This window comes from Larus michahellis, chromosome 9 (genome assembly GCF_964199755.1).
Source record: "Larus michahellis chromosome 9, bLarMic1.1, whole genome shotgun sequence".
In the NCBI taxonomy this organism is placed as follows: Eukaryota; Metazoa; Chordata; class Aves; order Charadriiformes; family Laridae; genus Larus; species Larus michahellis.
In genome coordinates, this window is record NC_133904.1 from 19,856,640 (window position 1) to 19,869,142 (window position 12,503).

A 12,503-nucleotide genomic window follows, 5' to 3' on the forward strand; every position below is an offset into this window, starting at 1 on the left:
TTGTTTTTTGCTGATAATTTTAAGGAAAAAACCCCAACACATTAGGAACCATGACACCTTCACATGGATTCAAACGCAATGAAACATTTCTACAAAATTCCTGGGAATCCTATGTTTAAAGCTTTTTTTGGCTAGCACTAGCCCCTGGAATACATCTCTCTCCTGACTTTTGCATTGCCTGAACTTAAGTCAACTTGTTTAGCTGAGCAGAAAGATCTGTTTTTCCGTTTTTATTTCCTTGAGAGACACAGCAGGGTCCAAGTTCTACACAGCTAGTCTAAAATCTCAGTTACAAAATCCATGCGTGAAACTTGAAAGCTTTGATATTAAACCGCTTATAACTTGGCTTAAGTGAAAAGTAGTTTCAAGGTTTACAATTAATTAGTCAGGACTGCAATTTTGTTCACCATTTTAAAATTCAAAACCTAAAATAAATCAACAGATGGAAAAGTTATGCTTAAATTACAGAATATCAGACCTTTTTGAAATTTAATCTGAATACATCAACTTTCAAACTGAACTTGGCAGCAAGTTGTCTTCGATCACTTTCAGAAGGGAAAGTATAGTGTTGGAAAAACAGATTATTTTCTCTATGTAGTCCTTCTTTCAGAACAATTTCACTAAGAAGTAATACAATATTCTGAAAGATAGTTTGAGTTCTTTGGTCGTCTGAGCCCCCTTTGGTCTGATTTAAAACTAAATCTCTGGGGGGTGGAGGGAATCTCTCTGCCACCTAGTGAGAGGATGTGCTTATTGCAGCTCCAATGCTCGTAGTGCAACAGGTAACATAACGCAACTTTGTCCTCTTTTCACCCTTAGAAAAAATGAAAAAAAAAATAAAAAAATCAGAACTACACTACAGCTCTTCTTCCAATATACCCACCAAAAAAGCACATTGTGTGCTATTAAACACCTGCTTTTATTCCGGTCAAATTTTCTCTAAAATAGACTAGCACCTTCATCAAGCCTCAGTGAGGCTCACAACTCAGCCCACGTATCTTCAGTTGTATTAGGGCAAACAAAATCCTTACACATGCCTATCACACAAAAACTGGAGCCACAACTGCAAAGTACCACTCCGAGGCAGTGAGCATTCTTTGTAATTCATAGAAGACACACCTTCTGTTTACTCATACTACACAACACACCAGCAGCTCAGCCTCCAGATAGGTATTACTACATCCTTGTTCGCAAAGAAAAGGCAACATTTTCTCATTTGTCAGGAAGAAAGGATTTGCTAACTAATGTTTGATGTGAATTGCAACTGTAAGGCCAATTAATGCAAACTTCCAAACTCTGGTCTTCAGTGACAAAGGTAACACCTCCTCAAGAGGCAATACATGGAGATTACTACATTAAGAAGTTCCCCGAATACAGACTCAATTCATTTGCTTTATGTTGTACTTACACCAGCTATTCTTCATTAAGAAATTTCAAAAGTTGTTCATGTACATCAAACATGCAAATACTGCTCCTTTTCTTGAAAACTGACAGATTTTTTATCTTCTCCTTGTATGCATCTCTAAAAATAGAGACTGAAGCTTGAATCTGAGCTCTTAGTAGTGATCTACTCTCCTACTGCAACTTACAAAAGAGATATGTTGGTCCATCTTGAAAATAACACTCGGTTTGATGTGACAGGTACCAGTCTTTAACCAGCACACTGATGGCAACAAGCTGAAACGCCCTCTGAATACAAATGTAAATTATCGCTGTCTCTGTGTGGAGTATCACTGTAGTTAACCGGAAACTAGGTAACAATGGCTAGCACAGTTTATAGGTAGGGTTTATTTCCTCCAGCTCATTGCCCAAGGACCACAAATATAAGCTTTATAATTGCTTTGGAGCATGGGCAAGGACGTCTCATTTCTTTTTAAGTGCAGGCAAAAAGAAAATACATTTGACTTGGAAAGACTACACAATACACTCACTGATGTTTTACTACATCTAAACCCTACAAGGTCAGCTTAGAACGTGGAAGGTACCAATTCTGCAGCGTGGGCTAGGCTGTAGCCCCACCAGCCTTCCAAACAGGCGGATCATGTGGCCCAGCCCCAGAGCAAACACAAAGGGAGAGGGCAGAAACACATGACAAAAAGTGGAGAAAGGAATTACTTTTCTTTCAGCACAGCACGAACCTAAAACGGTCTAAATGTACAGCAACAGCTTTATGAAAGTATTTCAAGACTGGAGCACTTAAAACACTTTGACTTCAAAGTTCCCAAAACTTTCTGCAATTTCTACTGTAACAAAAAAAAACAATCTTTGAAATGGCAACAATTGCTCCTTCTTAAAAACCACCCTATCACATATCTTTATGTGTTTATATTTTCATATTTTGGGACTCCAGTCAGAGAAAATATTCCTTTCAGCAATTTGAAAATAACTTCTCCTACTGTCAAATCACTACCTAACGTTTTATGTGTAATAAACCTCCAAATCTTCCAACTGAACAGCTCTCACTGGTTCAAAAAAGCTAGGATTTAGCCAAGATGATGCCTTGAATATTATCTATTGCATAATTTCCAGATACGTAACAAACTTTTAAAATTAGAATTGAGAAAGTTTTGATATTTTACTTTATATAAAAATGTATCTGTCCAGCACCAGGTGGAGAAAAATCTATTCACACTAACAAAACACGAACCACAAAAGCCCAGCTCTCCTTCCCTTATGCCTTGTTTTCTCTTCTTCCTCAGAAAAAAAAAAAGTGAATAGTGAGAATTTGCAACACAACCCATTTGTCATATCTTTCAGAACCACAGTTCCTGGTGGGCAAATAGCTATTTTGGGGCAGTAAACGCCCACATATATTTTACTGTAGCTGATCAGTAAGTCAACTAAAATGGACTTAAAACTCCTAGCTGAACAAGGATTACAAGACAGTCTTACCAAATTTAACACCTATTTCAAACACTTACTCTAAAGAACAGTTAGGACAAAATAAAAGTATCAAACCCTAAAAAACAAGTTCTATGGATCCTAGATCTATAATTGTTTTCAAAATAAGCGTCAGCAACTTGAGCTGCAGTAGAATAAACATGAAGTTAACTAAGACTGCCTTCAGAGTTTCTTTGCTAACTCAGAATTCCAAGTTCTTTGTTATAAAGTTAGAAACCAATCTGGAAAATCTCCGCTTAAGAGTTGACTCTGTGAGGAAAAAAAAAAATAAATTTCAGGAACACATTTAAGTAAGTGGAAACACTAATCAAGCGTAGCCAATGAAACTTAGTTACACCAGGAGCAAACAAGAAGCATGAAAAAAGTAAAGCAAAGATACAAGCATGATACTACCTTCAGCAAAACCCAGGCAAGGTCAAAGGTCAACTGCATTCCTTACAAACATTATCTGGATAAAAGACTTTGGGTATTTCTTATCCAACTTAATGCCTGCCAAGAACGTAGTTTTTATTAACAAATGCTAGAAGGAAGATTCAGAAACCTACCGATACTACTGACAGTTTGAAAAAGAAAGAATTGCTGCCGAACAGGAGATGAAGGAAAAGGCATTTGTCCACCACCCTCTTAGAAACTACTGTTAAGGCTGGGGGAAAAATAACGCTTAATAGCTCTGTGAGTCACAGACAGTGCTGCAGACTTTACAACTGAACTGAAGAAAAGGCTCAGATCCATCAAATATTCTACTGGAATATTTGCAAGCTGCAGAACAAAGCAAGCTGTTAGTTACCCTTCACTTCAATTGGGACACTAACTGCTGGTTTTTCTCTTACATCATATGAAAGGGAATAAGAAGAAAAGAACTTTAAAATGAAACCTGTGGAAACAAGAGGAACGTAACCAAGGGCTTTTTTTCCCGAGCTAAGAGGAGAGTAGGACATTTAAATAATGGAAGAAAACACGCTTGAGAGAGCTCTCTCCTAAAATTATAAGAAACATGGAATTTACCTGCTGCATAGACAAAGGTTCTTTTTTCCTTTTATCAGACCACCATTTAAAATGTGCCCAAAGAGGAACCTACATCTTCCAAAGCTACATCTCACTGCATAATGAATGATCATCTCCTTACATTTCAGCTTCTGTGTTTTCAAGCACAAGAGTCCAAAGCAGCTACCTCTTCTGGTCTGCTCATGGGTTTCCCCATTATGTAAACAAACTAACAGCAAATATACAAATTACCTCATGCTATTATCACTCAAATTCTAAAGCTTGGGATGACGTCTTCGCATCTTGCAATAATTAGTAAGCAGAAAAAGAAGATAATAGGCTGCATTTCAAATTCAAATAAATCAACTTGCAAGCAATTCTAAGCATTATGAAATTATAATAATTGAATGGTTGGCACACATTTCCACATGGCCAAGAACTCAGAGAGAATGAAAGCTTACAATAAATTCAATTTTCCCCTTTTTCCATATATTTCTGTTCATCTATTTACTTACGTGATGATTTTAAAGAGGTTTTGGTTTAGACAGTGTTTGCTGCATCTAGGAAAAAAACAAACACAAACCCAAGACCCTACAAGTGTTTGTTAGCAAGACAGAGTAAACACCAATAACTAATGCATTTAAGACCTTCCCTTTTCAGTTAAAATATAGAGAAAAAGAGGAAAGTTGTCATATTTCAGGAAGAGAATGCAGTCTTCAGCGGCCTAGCAAGTATTTCTGAAGAATTTAAAATATTCACTTGTTATTAAACAGTTTGGTTTTCTTAAATAGGAATTAGTTCACCCCGAAACCACCACCTACTTCTTACAGATCACTTAAAGCATTCATTTTTGAGATGTAAGCTTGCCTAAAATAACTAATAAATCACATGTATTAAAATGTGAAAGCCTTGTTGCAAGTAATCATTAAGTACAACAGAATATTGAACAAAAAAACTTTCAATTAAGATTAAGAGTATATCACTAACAAAACAGGTCAAATAGTAAATGCTTTTATTGAGGAAATACGCATATTTTCTGAGGAAATAAAAACTACCCCTAGGTCTTAAATAAGAATAAAAGAAGAGCCTGGAGATGCATATAACTAAGCTTACAAGTTATTTCCATAAAACGGAAATAAATTATGAAGTGATAAACTACAAATACTGCTCCTTTATTCTCTCTGTCACCACAGCAATTTAAACACTCTGAAACAGAAAGAGGAACTTGATCTTGCAATTAATCCCATCTTGTTTATTTTATATATACAATACCAAGACACTGACTGTGTGGATGCATGAGCAATATACCCTGATGCAAAACTGACTAGGAGATGTAACAAAATAGACATTTCACTATAAATGTTTCACTATTTATATATATATAAAAATATTTCAGTATTTGCAGTATATACTATAAATATTTCAGTATTTCATGTATATACGTCTAAAGCACAAGTAACTTCTGTATAACAATTATTTATTTTCAAAAGTGGAATAATGCTTTCAAAATGGCACAGTTAACATCAAAGGAAAAATATTGGGGAAATTATGTAAAATGTATTTTTTTGTTTATATAATGTGCCATACAAAAGGTAAAATGGGACTGGAAAGTAAGTTTTCCAGCCATTTACCACCACCTCCTAAATTATCTATGGAAAAAGCAAATTTTTCTAGAAGGTAAAGCAAACACTAAAAGAGTTCTCATAAATCCATTTGATTGCCTCAGATGTGAAGACTGTTGAATCTCCAAGAATTAATTTTTTTCAGATTTTTACTACAGCTTCTGGAAACCAAGAAGTATTTAGGTCTTCTCACTTTGAGGTAAGTGGGACAGCTTTGATCAACTTCAAATGCAAGTATAAGAATGACTCACTAGAGGGGAAAACAACATTATAAAACAGGTTAATAAGAGAAGTTCTCAACTTCAATACAGTCAAAGGACTTCGGAATTTGGAAAGCGAAGCACATATTCCTATATTCCAAGGGGGGTGGGAATAATAATAACAACCATTTTAAAAGGACTTTAGCATGGGGCTGAGGGTCAAAGTTTATAAGGTTATAAAAGTCCATTTTCTGAGCTTAGCCAGAAAGATTGGCCCTGGACAGAATGTATACACAACGTCCCAGAAGGAATTTCCATAGTCTTCCCTTTCCGCGTCAGCTTGGAAATTATGGGAGATATTTGAATTTGTCACTGAAGAGATGCCTACACCCAGATGACAAATTATCCTAATATAAGTAAAGAGGAAGCTCCCTTCTAGGGCTTAGATTTAAATAAAAAACAAAAAATATTGAGAAGGTACGGTGTGTAGATCTAAGAAAAAGATTGCTGTGATAAATTAAAGGAAGGTGGAGATGGGACAGAAGCTCTATAAAGTGATTACAGCACACACTGTCACGTCTTTTTGAGGGAGGAACAGCTCTAGGGAACTCGAAAGAGAACTCCAAATGATCATTAAAAATTAGAAGACAGGGCTATTACCTTACTATTTCAAAAAGTACAGAATGTAACAACACCGTTTCCCCACAAAACATGTTTTGTTTTTTCAGTCCTTAGCACACACATTCAGCTTATCAACAGACAGAAACCACCTAAAAGTGTGGAAGGAAGGACCTGATTTTAGGGCGATTTTTTCGGTTTCTTTTTTTAAGTATCATGATCTCCAAACACAGTGGTTCTACCTCATTGCCAAATGCGGGTAATTATCAGTATTCCATCAAGAATTCCAGTAATAATAAAAGTTCACAGATAAGAAGGAAGAAGATATAACTGCTGCCCACACTGCTAGAAGGAAAAATTGAACAATCAACTCAGAAATGTAGCTGAGCCTTAAAGTACAGGGATTTCCCATTGCCTGTATATACCTGAATCTTCCTGCTTAATTGTTATTTTACAACTTTGTGCTTTCCTGCCTGTGTAGAAGATCCAAACAAGTACACACTGTAATACAGCAATAAAAAGCAAAACTGCTCTTACACTAAGTGTTGTCAAATGGACAAAGTAGACAAGGGGAATGTATTTTAACCTAGTCTCTAGGTATTACTTGTCACAGCCCATGGAGATTTTCAAACTTACACAAATCATTCTTCAACTAACACAATTATAAGTTTCAAAGTTTTCTATGTCTCATGAAAAGTCTATTTCTCTGCTACTTTTCTCTTAAATAATAATACTACTACTTCCTGGTAAGCATACCTGATTGCATTTTTGCAGTCTGACACTCAAACAGAAAGCAGAGCACAAATCTTCCCTTTACTTTTGTTGTTTCAAAATAAAAACCAGATTAAGAGATCTTGCAAATATTTATTTAGGACAATCAAAAATACTAGAAACATTGCATCTTGTACAAGGTCCGTCACTTTAACACAAGTATCTCATCACGAGTTATACAACTGGGGAACGCTGGACTATCAGGTCATCGCCACAAACTCCTACAATTATAAATGTATACAAAACACAAAAGCCTCTTACTTGAAGATTTGGAAAATGCTGTCATATTCTTTTGCTCAGAAAAAGCACATGCCAGCCAGAGAAATAAGAGGAGAGAAACACTTGTTGTAGGAAGCAATATTATGACTCAACAGTAGGTTAAGTAGAATGTTTCTGGACAGAAAAAACATAGATATTATCACTTGTAATTATAAAAAGATTTGAGCAACTCTTAGAATAGTAAAAGAATGAAATTTAACATTCTATCCAAATTCTACTTTAGCTAATTTTATTTGTTCTTACAGTGTCAACTGTGTAAAACGTAGGATTATTCATTCCCCATATAAATAACGTATTAGGTATAAAGCAACTAAAAACAGCTTCAACAGTCTACCCCAAAAGCTAGAAGACATGTGGGAAGAGCTAGAAAATTACTTTAGTACTTATAAAGGGTTAAGTTATAATATCCTGTAGCAAAACCAGGATTAATTTCTGGAAAGTGAAAATATATATTAGAAAGGTAATGAAAAAAACATTTAAGTATGATCCAGAAGCTTCTGAATTCTGGAAACATGAGGAAAGCAGCACTTGATGAACCACAATCTGAGAATCAATATGCATAAAATGAGATACAGTATTTTCAATCAGTATGAAGAAAATACATTTTCTTAAATCCATGACTCTAGCACACACACTGACGATATTAACAAGGTCAGAATTTAAGGAAGCTACATATTACCACATTTTTTTCTTAAACTTAGTTTGACTACAGCAGAAATCAAGCACAGGCAAAAACAATTATTCTGACAGAAGCTAAGCGCTCAGACTCTTAGAACTGCTACGAAAGCAGTTGAAAGTTTTATTTTCTGCAAAGCTCTTGAAAAACTGCACCTATAAAGCTGCAAACATTACATGTCTTAAAAATCTGAAGTTTTCTCAGAGGAAGAATAAACCTCACAAGCACACACTCAGTCACTCTCCCCTCTCCACAATTAGCAATTTCAGCACCTTTGTAAGACGTTGACTACATTTAACTTTATTTTATGGGAACATAATTACAAAAGCTTGTAACACAAACAGCTGGATGTCTGTACAGTCAAATCAAAGGCAGGAAACAGCAAAACTAAAGAACACACAAAGAACGGGTTGTGAAATTCGCACGCTCAAGTTCTATTTACTGCCTCACAGTAATGTTATACCACCTTTCCCCAATGGATGGGTGAAGATATTTTCCCAACAGAGAGCAAGAAGAAAAAAAAAAAAGAAAAAAAACAAAACAAAACACAAAAACCCCAACAACACTTTAACAAACAAGCAAGACAAATAAGGAGATCTGTGTATTTCTAAAGGACAGAGCTCGCCAGCGTGTGTTCATTGACAGTGATCTTTCTCAAGTTCACAGCAGTTTCGTTTACTATTTTCAACATGAGTGGTCCTAGAGTAAACTGTGCTGGAGATACTTTAAGCATGATGTCACCTGGGCAGTTTCTGAAAAGGATTAGAAAATTTAATATTTAAACAGATGGCAGCCAGGGCGCACTACAGCTCTTCAATATTGCTAAGAGTAGTTAAATCTTTGCTTGCAACAGTAAGAAATCATTTCTGCAGCTGGGCCAGAAAAATCAAGCTTTTTGCGGCTTACACAAAACTCAGGAAAGACTTCACAATCAGAATAATCAGGTAATTCTCCCAGCTCATTAAGAATATAATTCAACTCATTCACTGCAGGTGGAATTGACTATTCAAAAACTTCTTTTTCCTGGGATGTTTCTTAAACAGGTTCTCAAGAAAGCAGAAGTTCTGTACACATAGCTGATCACAGCTCTGGAACAGCTGGTTTATTTGAAACATGACTGAAAACCTGATGCAACATGTTTCTATTCACTGCCTCACCTTGATGATAATACTACAATTCCATTATACAAGCTGAATCTCTTCAACATTTTACAGCATGAGCACTTAGAGCCCTTATAAATTATTTTGTTAATCCACATAAATGTAACATTCTTACCAGTAAACCAAAGTCTTTATTCTGTATCTAATTCTACTAAATTATTATCTCAATATTCTGTCCAACTCCTAATACAACTATGACACAAAAAAATGTTATTTTATTTCTCCTATGCAGTATCAACTGAAATCAGACTCTCTTTCCACAGAAGCATTGCCTACCTCCAACCACCCTACCATATTCCTTTGCCTGTTTCCTAGTTCCTTTACTGCTATCTGATCGTCTGTATTGATATAATGACATACCTGTAGCATCAGTATGTAGATCCGTATTTTCATCTGTATGACTCCAGAACTGAACGTGAAATTCAAGACAGACATGGAACTTCAATTTGTGCAACAGAACGACTGTTTTCTGATTGTGCTAAATTCCAGCCCTAACATTCCACAAAACGACTTATTACCTGAACTTTTTGCTATTCCAGTCTTTCATACTTTGTAAAAAGAAGGAGCAAAGTCCCAGTAAGAATCACGCTTCACATGCTACCAACTGTTAGAGTGCAACAATTTGGGCAATCCTTCTTAAAATTTTACAATCTGAAAGTACAACTAAAAGAAAAGCAAACTGTTTGATTTGCTTTCCTTTTTACATAAATAAAGGGTTGTCTATATGACTTAGCAACAGATATCAGGCCTCCAAACAACATTTGCAACCGTTTTCTTGAAAGGTTAATTTAGAAACCAGGAATATATAAAATTAATTAAAATCCTTCCTTGTCATAGGCCAACATTGTAAAACCTACAAGCAATGCAAAACCCGAACAATATTCCATATTATTCATGGCCCGGGCAGACTATAACAGTTGAAACCAACAGTAACAAGACATAATGTTGCCTAAGTAGTTACTTGTTCAATATTTTACTCATGCCAAAAAGCGCTGTAGATCACTGTGCAAGGTAACGTTCCTCAAATGTTCTTTTTGGCCAAGACATTTAGTCTATACACAGTGTCGTGACAGATGTGAGGTAAATGGGAATCTAACAAAACAGCCACAGGAAAGAAAAAAAGAAAATGATAAATTAGAAAATACTGACACTGCAGAGAAATTACTCCAAACAGAGAACTGAAACTAAAGAGATAAAAAGAGACATTAGAAGTAGAAAAAAAAAGGGGAAAAGGGAGAGGTGCTAGATAACAGGAGACGGACAGTAAAGCAATGGAGTAAAAATAAGCCATGGTCTCCTACAAATCTGGAACAGTAAAACAACAAGCAAAAGGAACTAAACCAGAAAGAGCAAGCCAGAACTGCAGCTACAGCAGATTGTTCTTCACTCATAAGAAAAATGTTCCAATGAAATACACACTAACATTAATTGATTTATGTGAACATCTGTCTCTATTGGTCACAACATCCACTATCCTTCCTCCTTGTATTAGCCTCCTGCTCAGCCTACAGAAACCAAATTACTGATATCCTAATTCAGATTAATTCCGCGGCCAACTATCAACATTTCTTTCCAAACATTAAATTCTACCTAGCTTCATAATATTTGCCAGGCAAGCCATGATGAGGTTCTACTGATATTCTTACAAATTTAGCCATTCTATATGATTTTAGTTTCCTTTAGGATTATTTATTCATTATCACGTCTACTATTGAAACCAATATAACCCTGTGCTTTCAGCTGGTCATAACTGGTCACTCCCAAAATCTTTTGGGAGACAGACAAAAGGAGGACAAAGTTATTTTTAAGTTGATAATAAATTAAATGTATTTGCTCTCTTGCCCTTACTGTTATAAAGGAAATTGTACAAAAACCAAACCACGGTTTGTGAATGTAAACTCTTACACTCTCCAGTGCTACAGAAAACCTACCCAAGCAGAAGAGAGGTAAAAGTTTATTATTACTATTCCGCAGGGAAACTTAAAAGACATCAATTTAATCCATTACTTCTTCAGATGCACAAAAGCACAGTGAAACAAAAGCTGAGAATGTAGAAGACAGTCCACATATATAATCATCAAAAGCAGTCAGTAAAAAGAAGAGCTGAGAAGCAGACATCCCCACGCATCAAATACGTTCCAACAATTTGAGGGAAGAAACGTGCCTGACCTTGCATTGGGAAAGGGCTGAAAACTCTGGTGAGGTTTTACTACTACCACTCTCCCCCAAAGGTACGATCACTTGTACTTCTAATAATCACATAGTCGTAATATTTCTAACCACCACAAGACACAGGAACAGGCATTTTCTTGTAAAAAAGATGAATTATTAAGATGTATTTACTTATTTATTTAAAATCATGATTTTAAATTGAGAAAGTCAGCAAAGGATAGGAGGAGACTGCAAAATCTGCATATGTTTAGATATTCAAAATTCAACCACGTCACTTAACTTTCAAGTTAGCTCTGATATAAGCAGAGAGGTGGACTGCAGCCATTCTCTCTCTATATATATATATAAAGAGAACATGTAAGAAAGATGGAGAGTGACCAGGCCCATAGTGACAGGACAAGGGACAATGGTTTTAAACTGAAAAAGGGTAGGTTTAGATTGGATATTAAGAAGAAATTTCTTATAATGAGGGTGGTGAGACACTGGAACAGGTTGCCTAGAAAGGCGGTAGATGCCCCATCATTGGAAGCATTCAACATCAGGTTGGACGCGGCTGTGAGCGACCTGATCTAGTGAAAGATGATGTCCCTGCCCATGGCAGGGGGTTGGACGAGATGATCTTTAAAGAACCCTACCAACCCAAACCATTCTATCATTCTATGACTCTATGACCTCCAGGGGTGACTTACAACCTAATTATTTGATGATTTGATTATTTCATCACTTCTCTCTCCGGAATAAACTGAATAAGGCATAGATAATTCTACTTTAAAATATAATTGATCCCATTTTTGCTTTAATATGCATTTTCTTATTTCAGAGAGTAAAAAAAAGTACTCAAGAGCTAGACTGCAACTTAAACGCAAAATAGGCAAAGTATACACTTTGTGTTAACATTTCCATTTCTTGACTCAGAGTATTCCCAGTATAACTAACTGAAAAAGAAACTTTTGTTGTAAAATTCGTGCATTTTTAGGGAAATATCTGAGGATGAAATTTCTGTATTATGCAGTGCTGACAGCCAAAAAAATTATTACTAGTAAGAAGGACTCAAACTGTAGTCTCTTCTTTAACCAGTAAATTAATTCCAGTTTCCAGCAGAGAACATGACTGCTTGAGA

The 12,503-nt window shown here is 35.7% G+C and overlaps 1 protein-coding gene across 15 annotated transcripts in view; it reads right to left on the reverse strand.

Annotated features, from left to right (window-relative positions):
* The window catches only part of HERC1 (HECT and RLD domain containing E3 ubiquitin protein ligase family member 1), a 122,984-nt gene that overhangs the window by 84,065 nt on the left and 26,416 nt on the right, over positions 1 to 12,503 (reverse strand). The gene's annotated exons all lie outside the window — the stretch shown is intronic.